Genomic DNA, 17,500 nt, shown 5'->3' with positions numbered 1-17,500 from the left:
TTTGCTGGTTAGCACTATCTGCTGTTAGTCCCTAGCATTAGACCCAATCTTAACAGTGCTTGGGGTGCTAAACAAGCTGTTGTTTATAACCCCTAAGTGCTGTTAAGATCAGGTCTTGTGTTAGTGACATCTGAATGGTGCTTGTCAAGTTTATCATGTTCCCAGTTTTAGAATTTAATCATGGTACTACATGTACTTCATTCCCCTTTATAATCCGATCCTTGTAACATCTGGAGTACAACTGCATATTCCGAAAAAGTGTAGGTGTTAAAGGCAGTAATTATTGACTGAACTGTTCTACTAAAAGAATTAAACAAATTAAACAATAAAATAAATAATCAAAATTACCTATTAGAGACAGGTACATATTTTGGGAAGAGACGCAATAGTGAACAACATTACCAGATCGCATCTGTTCTTACCGATTTGAATGAATGTGCATTGTAGGTGGAGGACTGAAAAAAACTAATAAATACACAGTAAGCACTTATTTAGAGCCGAGTCCAGTATATTCATTCTCATGTCATTAAAGTGTATGGCTGTAGAAAGGGCAAAGGATGTAAGGATGAACATTGCGTTCAATTAACAGCCATCCCTGGAACAGTTAGATGGCATGCAAAGAACATACAATTACAGAGAAAAGTCACCTGAAGGTTGCATGCATAATGGTCATATCACCATCTGCTCTGTACTGGAAGGGAATGACTGGACAGTGGTTGAAGCAATTTGCCAATGGTTTTCATGGGCAAAGGGGGTAATTGAAATGAAAATTGACACAAATAACAGAGAAGTATTTGTTGATGCCAAATATGGACTTGCTTTGATAACAGACTACAGAAATATGGTAAGATGGGGGGGGGGGGTGAGAGACAGAGTGAGATGATAGTGATATAGAGTACACTGTACCGTGATGCAAAAACTAATACAATTGATGAGGTTATGGACTGTCTGAGTTCTCCCATAACTTGTATCATGTTGAATGCTGTCTGTTATGTATACACAATCAGTGCGCGTAGTCATTCAGCAATCATAGGCTGATGTATTAAGGCAGGAAAAAGTATTTAGCATGAAGTAGGGTACACATTTTGAGCAAGCATCTGTGTGGCTTCCAGGCCATGAGCTGGACATGTTATAACTCAAGAGAATTAATTTTTATGTGAAAATGTACCATAACTGTAATTTCTCTTTCTTGCTTCATATAGAGTCACTGCTGTTTGTCGTTTCTGCCGGCCAACATTTGTCACTAACAATGTTTGTTTTGCATTGTGTCTGTAAAAATGCTTAAGTCATTGATGTACCTGAAACAATATTATTTCATTCTTACACTTGTATCACAGTTTTTGTTTTACCCTCTTAACATCCAGTTTTGCATCTTTGCTCCTTGTGATATGTTTTGGGCTTATCAGATAAAATGATCCCTAAGTGGAAATATATAATTTTTTTATTAAAACACAAAAAGGTGTTTAGGCCAACTTTATAGTTATGATTTCTAGTTTATGGTCCTGTTTTGTCTATGGAAACTTCTTTTTGAATATATGTTCAAGTAATTGTAGATTTGTTGTATAATATCTTGTTTAATTGTTTCTCAATATTCTAACCACTGTATGCTGTATCATTTGTGAAACTCTGATTTTACTCCTTTTAGATGTTCTATGCTGTTTGTACAAAATAGCTGTTTATATAAGTTTTTATTATTTTTTATACTTTTTTTACTATGTATCTGGAGCTTTTCTCCCCGGGCCTCTGCTGAAAACAGTCACCTTGTGTCCAGTTGGACTAACCAGGTAAACACATAGAAAATAAAATAAATGAAATAAAAATAAAATAAATAATCAACTAAACAAATAACGTATGCATTTCATTAGTGATTTCAAAGGCATTCTTTTCTATGGCAATAATTTTTAAAGAAGCTATGTTAGTTACTCCTGAAAAATCCTCTTCAGCTTAACATGGTTGTGCTTCATCAGTTGATTTGTTGATGCTTTTAAATTAATTTATAATACTGTACCTGAGACTGCTACATTTTCTGTAGGATATTCACTATCTGACATAATGTAACTAGGGGATATCTTAAGTTTGGTTATCATGTTGCTTGCCTGTCATTAAATATTCAGAGTAATTGAATGTAACTATATGAAGTTTCTAGGTTGCTCTTTTGACTGGCAGTACAGATAAAGCATCTAATGAAAAAAAATGTAAAGAAAATCATTCCTGGGATTCTGAAAGAAAGGTCTGCAGTTATGTAAAGGTGCCTATTGCAGGTTGGTCAATATACATGATCACAGAAAAAGCAATTCAGAGACCTCTTTAGCTGTAGTAAGGAAGACCTCATTATTGGACTAATCTGAATGTCTTAAAATCCCTTCTTTTTACTGCTTGTCCTAAAAGAACTTTGGATCAGTAATAACTTCTGGCAGCCTATGCATTGTGTTGTCACAGGCCATGCTTCTCAACAGTCCAGAAGTTTGCAGAAGGTCCTTGAGGTTGCTACATGTATTTGCTGTATGCCTCATAAAGTTTTAGAGGTTTTGGTAACTCACTGAGGATTATAGTCAGTCAGTCAGTAATACCAGATATTGCATTTTCATCCCTCTTATTATCTAAAAATGCACGTTGATGCAAATCCGCTGTTTTATTAACTTTTTAAGTGAGAGGAATATTTAAAATTGTCTCAGTTTCAGCCATTTAATTCCTCATTATTTTTGGATTTGTCCAGAATTATTTCAGCAGTGACCCCCCCCCCCCCCCACACACACCTCCACACAGATATCTATTCAACATCACACACACTTAATTTTTGAGGAACTCATGGGCACCCTCACCAATTCATCCACATGCATTCTTTGACATACATATCTACATTCTCATCCTCTACCTAACCCATACCTTTCAACTGTCCAGATTTTTGCAGACTGTCCATATTTTTGTCTCATATTTTTGGTCTATTCTTCATAAAATTTGTGGTTTTCTGGCAAATCATTGCGATGATCTGATGATTAAAATCACTAAATAATGACATACTGTACATTTGAGTTTCAGACTTCAAATCTTTCAGAAATTGTATGTTAACACAAACCCTGTTACTCTAGCAGCTTTTATAAGAGCAATATTTAAATCTCTCCCTATTTTTGGGCCTTTGTCCTCCTATTTTGTCAGGCTTTGTCCAGATTTCATGCACTAAGAGGTTGAGAGGTATGACCTAACCCCTCTGTACTGTGACCACCCAGACACACACACACACACACACACACACACACACACACACACACACACACACACACACACACACACACACAGTCAAATGACTCTGTTCATACCTCTTCAGACAATGCATACACACACTGCACCCCCCCACACATGCACACGCATTCACACTCACCCATCCCCACCCATGATCCCTGCTGAACTTCACTAAACTTACCTGCAATGTGGCTTCATCCATTGACTTCAATGTGTGATTGCTGTCTTTTGGCTGAATTAAATTTCTTGGCCAACCATGTTAATTTAACATCATAAATCAATAGCTGCAGGGATTTCTGTATGTGTGTGTGTGTGTGTGGGGGGGGGGGGGATGGCTGATTAGCAATAGATGCCCCATAGAATTGCCTCACTACCATGCAGGACAGCTGTCAGGGCCACCCTTTGCGTGATACTTCTTTTAGAAAATCACTGAGGTATAGTCTCTGAGTCAGAAGGGGTTACTGTGTGTGGTTGGCTACTTGCAATAAGATTTACTGCTCACATTAACTTTTTCTGAATCAAAAGGGGTTACCATGATGTGTTGACCACTAGAAGTAAGATTTGCACGCACATTACATCTTCCTGAATCTAGGGGCAAGTTGCAGTACTGGTTAAACAGTTTAGAATTAAAAAAAACCTGTTAGTTCAGTTCTGTGTATTTTCATATAAAAACACAACTTGATATCTTTTTTATAATTAAAAAAATGTAAACATGGGTCTGGTGAAAACAGTTTTAAACAGCCTGATAACATTTATATTGAAAGACTACTACTTTTCCAGATAAGTACAGTAATCAGTATGTAACGTTTATAAATTCCCAAAAGCTTAACTGACTAAATTGGTGTTTAGGAATCTACTAAATTATTTCTGAAGAAATATCTGCAAATGCAAACTCTTTAACAGATGACACCCTATGTTTTCTCCCCGGGCCTCCACTGAAAACGGGGTCCTTGAGCCCAGTGGACCTCCCCGGCCATGAAACTGAAAATAAAATAAATAAATAAATAAATATTTTGTTACTGCCTGATCATAGTAAGGCATTCATCTTAAAATCATTCAGACAGGATATCTAGTAGAAATTAAAAGTTTTTGCAATATATTATCCAAGATATGACATCATGAATATCATGAATATACATATGACAGTTATTTAAGCACTTCATATTTGCAGAATGAAATTGTGTGTCAATGAAGGACTTGTATAAATGATTATGCAGTTTCCTAACCTAATCTCAGTGTTGAGTAATCATTTCCAGTTTTGGCCATTAATCTAAGTAAATCTGTAACTCTTTATCTGTATTACAACATTATCTAGGCCAAGAAGTTTAAATTTGAATAATTACCGCGTGGAGGCATGCGTGAATGGGCGTATCTTCGTTGAGGGTTGTGCGTCAGGGCTGGTAACTCGGCATGTAAAAATCAACTACCAATCATTAGCGGACCGGAGTTCCGCTGTGGCAACCCCTAACCGGGAAAAGCCGTAAGACACAACAACCATATTTTACAGAAATGAGGGGAGACTGTTAGACTCCTATTGAAACTTAATGTTTGTTTTATGCAAAATAGCACTTCTAATTTGTATCGCATTAGCATGTACAATGCTGTGTTATACTGCAACAAGCTCTATAGTTGAGAATAACCATTGAACAGCAATGTTCTGTACTAAGAAACAGTTGACTACTCTAGAAATTTCTTGTCCTGCGTGGATCATCAGCCATACTGAAGAAATTTGCAAGTATCACAGTTATTAGTATTAGCTCATTAATGTGGGGTAATCATTTTTAACTCCCCAGCCTTAATTATGGTGTTCAGTACTATATCCTCCATAAAAATGACTGTGTTAGTTTTTCAATCTTTGTTGTTTTTGTACAATTAATTAAACATTCTCAACTCAACTAGATAATGATTTTATTTGAAGCAGTGTGTGTACATACTGGATTATTGATTATTACTACAATAACAGCATTTTCTGCAGTTTATAATTATGTTTGTATTTCGTTACTTATTTAACTTTATTAACCTGCATAAGTAAATTTGTTTAAACACTGTTTTTAGCCACAACCTAGGCTAAGAGGCATTTACAAGTTTTCAAAACATTTTCCAAAGAGATTACTTTCTTAGGTACATTTCAAAGCAACAATTTCATTCAAGTTACATTAAAACTAACAAGTTAAATAACTACCATAGTTGTGCTTTTACATGAATATTTATACAAACATCTGGATTTTGTAGCACTGATGCAGTTCAGTAACAACAGCAGTTGCGTTTCTCTGAATGTTATGTAAATCAGTGCATTATATTTAAGTATACCAGCACTGTTAATTTACAAATTTGCACTGGTTACATAACTGTCTCTATGTATTACTATAGCTGAACATTGCTGAGTTTAGTCTGATAGGATAGCTAAAGCACTAAATGCCCTGATTTAAATTGGTTCCTATAACAGTTTCTTTTATATTTGCTACTGAGATATGCTTTTCAAAAGCTTGCAAAAATAACTAGTCTGCTAGCTTTTTGTAGTTTATACAGTATCCCATGTTACAGGGGCAATTTTGTAGAAAGCTCTTTTTATTGATGCTGTGGTAAATGGGGTCTTCAATGTCATATCCTGTCTTGATAGCTTAGGTTATATTAGGGACTTCTGACAAGTAGTATTTTTTTTTAAATGGGAGGGCAGTAGCTTTTATTTAGTAGCTTGTAGGTTAGAGTATTTAGCAAAAGATGTGTGCTCTTGCTTCAGCTGGTAACTCTTTGATTTTCAGAATGGTAACACAATTGTGTGCCTTCTTGTATGATAAATAAATGGATGAATGTACAGCACTGGATGTGAGTATTACAAGATTTACCCACGGTTGGAGTGGCTTGATCATGGGGGTAAAGCCTAGTTTTCTGGTTTTGCAAATACATAGCATGTCAAACTCTTATCCAGTTTGTACTTTCATCTATCTTGACAGATTTACTTACCAACAATTAGCTATGTTCTGGATATTATGAGGCTACACGGCTATCAATCCCAATTCTATTAGCGCCGTTTGTCCTTTCTTCTCCTTCAGGTCTTTCAGAAAACAAAAAGTTTGATTCATCTTAATAACAGAGAGGTACTTTTGTTCTACAAATTGGACTACCCTTATTTGTGCCCTCTGTGAATTTGACTGGTACTACTTCCTATCTGTTAGCAATGTTATGGTTGTTCTTCAGATGTTTACAAATGCCCATGTTGACACACACACACACACACACACACACACACACACACACACACACACACACAATCATTTGACCACAGGAATAGCGGGGGCATGAGATGTCTCTAGTTAGCCTAGGAAATAAAAGTGCTGCTGAGTGATAGGAGTGAGTTGTAGAAAAGCTTTTGAAGATAGCTGATGTGTTGTCCATGTAGAATCCTATTTTGATATAAACCACAACTATAGAATTATTTTGCAACAAAATGTACATACTATCACATTTGCAATGTTATTATTTAGATATGAAACACTAGTGTAGAATGTTTTTTGTTTAAGAAAATCCTCTTACCATCACAGACAACCCAAGGATTCATGGTCTGAAATTAGAAAACAGCTAGGGAAAACAGAAAATGTATCAACTGCTTCACTTTCTAGCAAGACTGCCCATCTTGGCTAACACAGCTGTGTCATTGCTTCAAGTATATAACTCGGCTGTCAATCTGCAGTCACACCCTACATCACAACTGTACTGTTCATGTACCCAAAAGAGATGGTTGGGAGTCCTGAATTCTTTTTTATGGTCACTACTGTTAAAACTATGATATTATCAGCAAGAGTTTTATCCTCAGAGAACTGAGAGGAAGTCACAATATTCTTTACAAATTATCTGTCCAGGGGTAGGCGGTCTTTCTTTAGTAATCCATCCCAAGGGCATAGTGATGGATCCTTTGCTGACCTAACAGATTTTTTTCTGGATTGAGTTTGGTTATGTTGATTGTTTTGAGGTCATAAAGCCGGTCTCTTCTGTGCAGATGGCTGCTTGTTTGATATCACTAGGCCTGATTATTTTCTAGATTGTTAGGTCATCATTGAGGATGGAGCATTTATTCATGTTTGTGTCAAAAGAGACCCTAATCACCAGGGTGTGAAACAAGGATGTTTGATCTTGACCTCTAGGAAAACTTCAGCCCTTTTTCTAAATTCCCATCTATTGGGAAGTTTACAGAAGAGGTATTTTATGGTAAAAATGTTTTTGTATTTCACATCTCATGGCCTCTCAGACTCACGACAGTCCAAATTACTCTTATTAAAGTTTTCAGTGATTTGCTCATTGTGAGAGATCAAACATGTATTCAGCCTTTGTCTCATCTGATTTCCCAATGACTTTTGAAACTATGGGTCACAAGATCCTTTTGGAATACCTGGAATTTTACTGCTTTTGAATCCATTTAATTGGCCTAACATCTGACCTACTGTAGAGGTGGAACATTGTACTACATCAGAGATTGAGACTTTACCCTTTCCCGCTGTTCGGTAATCTCAAAGTTGGTATACATAAATAGCAGGGGTAGTGTAAGTTTTTGTATGTGTGTGTGTTTGGGGGTGGGTTGCCCTTTGCAAAAAGGAATGTTCTTCTGTATCTGTTGTCCCTATATTTGGGATCATGCATGTTGTCATTTCAGTAAAGTGTATTGAGATTACTCATTTTGATGATTGGTGGTGCAATGCTGAGTTGTTCTGTGTTTTCTGGTGGTGATCACTGAAACTGCTTGATAGCATCATCCTTCATGCTTGCATTAACAGATGTCTCTTGCTTACTTCATTTTTGCTGTAGATAAATGGATCTATGTCAGATTATTGAAGTTCAAAACTTTGAAATTCATATGGCCAAGACCATATGCTCAAAGTTTCAGAACTTCAAATATTAAAAAAAAAAATGAAAAACAGAAACAAATCTATTTTATTGTTTTTGCAGGGGGGGGACACCCCCCACCCCTTGCTAATTAAATATACAAACTCTGAGGTTGCACTACATTGCGGAAATGGGTACATTTCTTGTTCTGTGCTATATCACAGTCTCCATTCAAAATGTTCAAAGTTTCAAAACTTCAGTCATATGGTCCGACCATATGACTTTCCAAGTCTTGAAACTTTGATAATCTGATAGGGACCCACATAAACATATTCTTATAGGTTCATATGTGTATACTAGGATAATGACTACTAGGGCCATTATATGCCTATCCATGCAATCTGAATGTGACCCACAAACTTGATTTATATAGGGAGTGATGTACTTACTGCCTCTGTCCATCAAAGGCATATGTGCCAGACCAGGGGAGAATTTCTGATTACCTCTCCATTAGTCCAAGTTGTGCTTAAAAAACAGCGGAGTCAGGTTTTGACGTTTTTGCTTCATAGATAAGTATTAGGCTAGCTGCTCTTATGCCATTTTAAACCTAGCCATTTTCCCTTTCAAAAGTGACAAATCAAATCGTGTACCAAGTGACTGTGAGGTAAGCACGTTAACTGTTATACCAACCCCTTATCCAGAATAGAAGATGTAGAACAGTTTAAGGATTATTTAAACTATATTAAATGAACTTTATTAGCTTCATTGATTGAGATACAGTAGAGTACTCACTACTGATTCAAGCTGGCACTCTTGGAACTCTTCATATATTGTGGTTCATACTTGTGTCCCCAGGCTTATGGTCTCTAACTTTCCAAGAAGTATGAATGAATGAATGAATGAATGATACTTTCCTATGTGGGAATTTCTTTGTGCCCATATGTATGCCAAATTTGTGTTTGAAATGGTTTTGTGAACTACTATTTGGACATTTGCTCCAAGATCTGGACAGAAACTGTGTAGTATATCTTTCCTTTTTTTTAGTTTTGTTACTATGGCTGTTTTAAATGTCTTAGTTTTTGTATTGCATGTTATATGTTTGAAGCACAGATTTTCAAAGAGGACTGCTTCATGTGTTGTCATGAAGTGAAGACAGACAGCCACAACCAGGAATCTGTATGCCATAGAATAAATCAACAGTTCCTCCAGTCTGTGGAGAAAGACGTTGCTTTTTGACCTGCATATTTCATTTCATTAAGAGTCTTTGTACCTTTTATAATTGAGTCATGTACTTACTTTTGAAGTTGCATGAAGTGGCATTATTTCCATTGAAAAGGCTAACTAATGAGGCCTATAAAGGAACTGTAACTTCCCTACTTTGACCAGATGTGCACTTTTAGGAACTTGTGTATGCAATTTGATCAAAGCTGAATTTGTTGTCAACTGTTATTAAATCTCTAGTCTGGTAGCTGATTCTTCTTCTTCCGTCTTTTGGACAAAATCAGCATCCATTTTTCCTTCAATTTCACCATGCTGATTGTCTTAGTGTTGAAAGATCAACAGCTTTTGTTACAATAGGGATACATTTTTATCTGATGCTTCTTGTACTAGAACCTATTGTAAAATTTGCTGTCATCTGTATATTTAGTGATTTCAAAAATCCTTTCCTACAGTGTTGTCAATAAAATGGTCTAAATTGTACTGGACCTATCACCAAGGCTTGTAGGATAATTCTGGTTGCTCAGGCATGGTCTAGTGGAAGACCTATCACATAGACATTTTGCATTCTATTACTTAAGCTCAGCATACATAAGTGGCTCTAACAATGATTATCAAAAATGCCAAACCTTCTGAGATATAGGGTAATTTGTTTTTAAGTTAAATTGTAACTTCTAAGCTTTGGGAAAATGTAAAACAGAAGTTGTTTGCAAATGTATTAGGTGTGCTTTTTGGGGGTACTGAATGCCTTGTTGCTTACTGTCAGTAAGTCGCATTCTTTGTTGAGAATTTCCAACTTTTGTAAAAAGACTTCTTATTTCCTTATGCTTTAGTGACAAGTTTCATAGATAGCCATTGATTTTTTTTAATCTAAGTGACTTGGTTTATTTTAAGTTTTGTTTAGCCTATGTTGATTTTCAGATTGTACTCTTTTTGAAGATTCTCTGCTAACTCTTTTCTGTTTTACAATGTTATTGTTGTTGTTGATGTGTCTTTCAGCTTTTTCCCGATTAGGGGTCGCCGCAGCGGAACTCCGGTCCGCTAATGATTGGCAGTAGATGTTTACATGCCGAGTTGCCAGCCCTGATGCACAACCTTCAATGAAGGTACGCCCATTCACGCATGTCTCCACACAGAAGACGCTCTAGCTGAGAATCGAACAGGACAACGTCTTACTGTGAGGCGACAATGCATAATTCCACCAAAGGGTATATCTAAATGCACATGTGTAATGCCACATGTGTATGTAGTTTTTGCTAAGAAAAGTTAATGTTATAAAAGTTTATTCTCCAAGGATTGTTAAAATAGTCATCCAGTTTGTTTTTGTAGGATTTGCTGGTTGACGTCTGACTACTGTTAAGACAAAAGCACTTCATTCTGTTAAACAGACTCTATACTTTCTATAGTTGCTGATTATTTTTGTTTTTTAATATATATATATATATATACACACATTTTCTTAATCTGAAGTTTATAACTTTATGGGCACACAGAGTATTCATGTTTGTTGGTCAGATTCTGAGTAACTTTATTTTGAAGTTTATGGATTTTCTTATCCTCTTTACTACCTTATTCAGCATTCTGTTAATGATCAGAATCATTCACAAAAGCTGGAAACTTCAGAATGTCCTACCTGTACATAAAGGGAGTAGCCATAATAAAGTTAACAATTGCCATCATATTAGTTTACCAGTACTTCTTGACAAATGTCTTGAAAGATGATTGCTTGCAATCCTTGAAAGTGATAGCAAATTAGGAATTAAAAAAAGATATGCACCAATATATTTCTACCAAAAGGAGGTCAACCATGACTAACTTCATTGATTTCTATGACTTTGTTAGCAAAGTAAGTGACATTGGCTTCACATAGACTTAGCTAAAGCATTTGATAGCATCCTCCCTACAGATATGATTAACTCTATGATCAAACTAAATATCAGTCCATATATTGTTAATTGGGTTAATAACTGGCTCACTGACAGACAACAGCAAGTAAGGATACATTGACATTTCTCAGACTGCTTTAAAATAAATAGTGGGGTACCACACTTAACCCTCTCCTCCTTCCAACAAATTCCAACACATGTGAGAGATGCAACCATATAGCCAAACTGGAGGCTAAGCTCTCTCAACTCAGTACTGGCGTAACCAGTCAGGAGGAGAAGGAAACCACAATCACTACAATTCCAGTCTCACATAGACCTACCATGACAGCAAACCAAACACATAAACACACAAAAACATACTCGGAGGCTCTAAATAAAAATCTGCCTAAGCAGCAGGGACCTCCAAAGCAGACACCCAAGCAACCGCTACCCCCAAAATAAAACACGTGCAACACATAGCTCACAAAGCCAGTGTGCCGAACAGTCACAGCCCTTAAGGCTAAACAACACACCTGATATACTTGTAATAGGTGACTCTATCGTCAGGCACACTGACGTCCCGCTCACCAGGCTGAACAAGGAGAAGGTCATGGTGAGCTGCCTGTCGGGCGCTAGGATCCGCCACATAACACAAGCACTCAGGTCACTCCAAGGCAAGTACAAATATGACTCAGTCATTGTCCATGCTGGTGTGAATGACCTGAGATGTACCTCCGTGGACTACATGAAAAGAGACATAGAGGAGCTCTCTGAGCATGTAGCCCAGGCCGGTATGACCTTGACCTTGAGTAGCATCTTACCCTCACCAAGAATGATGCCACAATATGAAGACAAGATGATCAATTTCAACAATTGGCTTAAGTATTGGTGTCATTAAAAGGGGATCCAATGCCTGTCAGCCCGGGATGACATGCTCGACAAGCCACGATGCTTCGCTAGGGACGGCTTGCACTTGTCACCCCTGGGCTTTCGGATATTGACAAAGGCTCTTGCTACCCCCATAGTGCCTTTTTTAGGCAAGGCTCAAAAGACAAACCCACCTCCATAGGTATCACAAGGGATAAGAAACTATGAGTAATGCTACTCAACGCCAGAAGTCTAAACCTCAAGATGCACGCACTGGAAACTCTCCTTAGCATGGAGAACATCGATATCTGTGCAGTATCAGAAACCTGGTTCAAGGCTCCCGAGAGCACCCTAGCACTACCAGGTTATACCTCATACCATGCTTTTCGGCCCCAAAACTTGGACCGAACCACAAAAGGAGGGGGAGTATCAATATTCGTCAAAGATACCCACACCTCCAGGTTGGTGGCACAGCACGAAGCATCAGAGACTATCCATGTGCAACTAACAGTGAGTAAAACTGCCTTCCAGTTTATAGCCTGCTAAAGACCACCCTCCCAAACCCAGGAACCCCACTCGGCCTTCCTGAGAACACTGGAAAATATGAAGGTCTCTCCAAACACCATTATGTTGGGCGACTTCAACTACCCAAACATAGACTGGGAGCATTACTCTACCTCCAACACCCTAGCCCAAAGGTTCCTAGAATTTATAAACTCAAATGCTATGGAACAACTTCTTACCACTCCCACAAGAGGGGAAAACATACTGGACCTGATCATCACCAACATGGGGACTCTATGCTCCAGACCAAAAGTGTATCCCTCACTGGTAAGATCAGACCATAAACTAATCTCACTGGATATTCACATCCCAACCCCACCCCCTGCCCAGAAAACCACAGTGAAAAACCTCTCTAAAGCAAATTTCACACTTCTCAAAACTGAGGTGGAATCCTTCAAAGCCCCCGGGCCTGGGGAAAATACGGCCCAGACCGCAGAATCCTTTATAAATGCATTCTATGAACACCTTCAGGAATGCATGGATCATGCAATCCCAAATAAAACCAAGACCCAATCCTCCAAAGGCAGACATCCTGTCTGGTGGACCCTAGCCATAAACAAACTATACAATAGAAAGAGGAAGCTACTGCATGATAGAGCAAAATCCCAAAAAGGGAAGGCATCTCTGATCAGTATTAGCAAAAAACTACGGGCACTCATAAAATCGTCTAAGGCCAGCTTCGAGAGAAAAATTGACAGGACACTAAGGATAATCACAAGGCTTTCTTTAGTTATGTTAGGAACCTGGGTGGGAATTCCCAGATATGCTCAGAATTAGTCCAAAATGATAAAAAATACACCGAACCCACAGACATTGCCAACATCCTAGCTGACAGGTTCAGCGCAAACTTCTCCCCCCCTTCCCCACCAAAAGGGCAAATATCTATCCCAGCAGAGTGCTGCCCCCCTGACATTTCAGATGCTCAGGTAAGAGCTGCCCTCTCCAAAGCAAAAAACACAGCATCAATGGGACCAGACGGTGTCCCAGGCTACGTCCTACATGAACTCCAAGAAGAGCTAAACACAAACATAAAACTACTGTTCAATTTCCGCCTTACTACAGGATATGTACCCAAAGAGTGGCGTACAGCAACAGTGGTCCCTCTCCACAAAGGTGGTGCCTCAATGGATCCTGGAAACTATTGCCCCATAAGCCTGACTAGCTTGGTCTGCAAAGCTATGGAAAGGATCATCATGGTCCTCATAAATAAAGATATTGGGGACCTACAGACACAGGATCCTACCCAGTTCGGCTTTGTTAAGGTTAGATCCTGCCTCTTAAACCTGGTCGATATCTTTGAAACAGTCACCAAGGCCATTGACGAGGGGAAGGTAGTCCACACAGCCTACCTGGACCTCGCAAAAGCCTTCGATACAATACCCCACTCGGGCATTATAGATAAGCTCACCAGCTTAAATGTAAACCTCTATGTCACTAGATGGGTTGCAAACTGGCTCAAGGACAGAACCCACATGGTTAGAATTGCTGGAGCCATGTCAGACTCCAAACCAGTTTCAAGTGGAGTCCCACAAGGCTCAGTCCTGGGACCTCTCTTGTTCGGTATATATTTCTCGGCGGTACAGGCCAACACAGAAGGACTGTGGCTGACCAAGTTCGCAGATGACTGCAAACTGGGCACCATAATCGACTCTCCAGTCGACACAAGCATCCTCCAAAAGGGCCTCATAGAAACAGACAACTGGTGCCAGAGCCATGGCCTCAAGCTAAACGCCAAAAAGTGTATAGTCATCCCCTTTGGCAAAAACAAAGTGCCCACAAATTACCACATAGGTGGTAATCCATTAAGTACAGAAGAAGTAATTAGGGACCTTGGGACCCAAGTTGATAGCAATCTCTCATTTGACAACCACGTGGCCAAAGTGGTTAGGAAAAACATTTTATATAGCCCACCTAATCATGAAGGGATTCACATCTAGATCAGGGGAGGTCATCATGCCTCTTTACTCATCCCTCATCAGGCCCATAATTGAGTACAATGTCCCTTTTGGGATGTACCTTACCAGACACCTGCAGCAACTGGAAAGACCCCAAAAGTACCTCACCAAGAGGATCAAAGGGCTCAAACAGATGCCATATGCTGCCCGGTTAAAGAAACTCCAGCTCTACTCAGTGGCATACCGCCTGCTCAGAGGGGATCTGTGCCTGACGTATAAAGCCATGTCCAACCCGGAATTGATGGACATGCTGCACCTCAGAAAATCCAAATCCCATCAAGCTACGCGCTCGAGAGACTTGAACCTCAGCACTGAAATAAATAGGACATGCTGGAGGGACAGATTCATAACCCAGAGGCTCCCTTCACTCTGGAATAAAATCCCAGTCCAGGTTAGGCAGAGTCCCTCATTGACTCTCTTCAAGAGGAATCTTGATGAGTGGATGGGAGATCATAGGTTTACCCCGGGTATCACTTCTGTGTCACTGTTAGACAGAGGCACAGTATACTAAACTCGAAAAAGGGCATAGCAAAATTAATTTAAAATGGGTGGCGAAAGCCAAACACACTCTGGCTAGGCTTATAAATGCCCTAGGGCAGATAGCCTAGTATGAACCTATGAACAATAAACTGTAATGGATCCAGTACTTTTTAATTATGTTTTCTTTCTTCCAACTGACAAGTACTACTGGACTTCTAAATATTCAGATTGTATTAAGATAGGAGCATGTTTAACATCTAAAATTATAATTATTTAATATATACATGGCTCATTTGGCAAATTTTTTGGAAAATACATGACTGAATATTAATTATGGAAAACACATTACTATGTTTTTTGAGGCCAATTAGATTTAGAACATGCAATCTCCTTGGGCATATTCAGCTTACAAAATGTTAAGGAGTAGAAAGATTTGAGTTATCCACGGTGGTACAGCGGTAGCATTGTTACCTCACAGCAAGAGGTTCTCCCGTTCGATTCTCGGCTGGAGTGCCTTCTGTGTGGAGTCTGCATGTCCTCCCCATGGTCGAGTGGCCTCCGAAAGACATGTGTGAATGGGCGTGCCTTCGCTGAAGGTTGGGCGTTGGGCTGGCAACTCAGCACCATAAAAATCGACTGGCAATCATTAGCGGACTGGAGTTCCACTGTGGTGACTCCTAACTGGGAAAAGCCGAAAAGACAAACAAATGTCCAATGCATTGTCTTTTAAGATCCATGCAAACAATGTTAAAAATAAAGCCTTAACAATAATTGCTTTGCTTAATAAGAATATGATAACTAAACCCTCTAGTGTCGTACTGCAACTTTTTCTATAATAAATAAGACCTACTTACTCAAAGTGCGGCCTACTACTTCTGGAAATTGTCCAGAGAAAGCTTGCCAAAAGGATTTCTGACCTTAAAAATCTTCCAAGTGCTGATAGGCTCCTATCTTTAGGTTTGTATTTCATAAATCAACGATGGCTGGGGTGGTTGGTTGTGTCTTGCCTGTAGAGCACTACATAAGGTGGAGTTAAAAGCAATGTTAAATATTGAAACCGTTACAACTCATAAAAAAAGGCTGAGGAATATAAATCAGAATTTAGCAGAACAATGAAGAGAACATGATGCACAATCACACCTCTCAACCTCTTAGAGCATGAAATCTGGCCAAAGCCACAAATAATGGATGGACAAAGGCCCAAAAATAGGGACACTTTTTTAATATTGCTCTTACAAACTTGGAAATCTGTTAATAGAATAACAAGTTTGAAATTAACATGAATTTTCTGAAGGATATGAAGTCTGAAAATCAAATGTCTGCCATTATTTTCTAACTTCAGTTCTCAGTGATTTGCCAGAAAATTACAATTTTATGAGAAATGGACCAAAAATATGAGTCAAAAAACTGGACATTCTGCGAAAATCTGGGCAGTTGAGAGCTATGAACACAATTCATAGTTAAGGCATATAAAAGACTACCTATGCATATAAAAAGTAGTTCTACTTTTAAAGTTGTTTAAATCTTTTTTGCATAAATAGATGCATAGTAGAGTGTATTCATTAAACGTGGAATTCATACTGTAATATGACATTAGGACATCAGCACAGATATCTCAAAGACTATGAAACTATGTCAAATTTGTTGTTTAGTCTTTTGGGGATTTGAAAACTTGCTTAAGTTTGATTATGTATATAAATTCAAGAAAACATTGTGCCTCTTTATCTGTAAATAGTAGTTATTACTACTATTAGTAGTATTACTAATACTAATAATACTAATAGTAATAATAATAGTAGTACTATTAGTAGTATTACTAATACTAATAATACTAATAGTAATAATAATAGTAGTACTATTAGTAGTTGCTTTTTAATGTTCATCTTTCTAAATGTGTACAGAAATTCCTCATGTTTAGTTATTGATACCAATGGCATGCTGTAAAGTTATAAGCTGTTTCAGTTGTTAATGATGGTGGGTAGAAGTAGTTCAGTGCTTAAAGTAGTGCCCTGTATTCAACTTGTTTGGTTATTTTTTGCTTATACTGAAAACCTGCTATTAGATCCCTTGATTCTTTAATGAATGAAATGAGAAATGTTCCATTACATGAGGAATAGACTTGTCATCTTTCACTCAAGTTTCAGTAACAGCTCAGATTTTTTGTCCTCCCTCCAAGTATAGAATAGCTTCAGAATTACCCACGTTTTCCTTAAACTTATGATATTAAATAATGCCACCCTCACCTCTATATGCTTGGTCTACTTTGTAAATGAATGCGGTTCCATTTAAAAATTTGAATGTGTGAAAAAAAACAAACATTATAGGGATGTGATGGCAAATAAACTTGTTCAGAATTTGTACTTCCCAGGGATAGAGTTGTGACTTAAGTGCAGATCAGTTAGCTGAGTTGCATGCAGCTTCACAGATAGTAAGACAATGAGCACCCTTCCTTTAGCACCAAAATCGTGGCTACTGACTTGAACTTAGATATAT

Source organism: Protopterus annectens, chromosome 4.part0 (genome assembly GCF_019279795.1).
Source record: "Protopterus annectens isolate FY-2018-M chromosome 4.part0, PAN1.0, whole genome shotgun sequence".
Lineage (NCBI taxonomy): Eukaryota > Metazoa > Chordata > Ceratodontiformes > Protopteridae > Protopterus > Protopterus annectens.
This window is presented reverse-complemented; position numbering follows the sequence as displayed.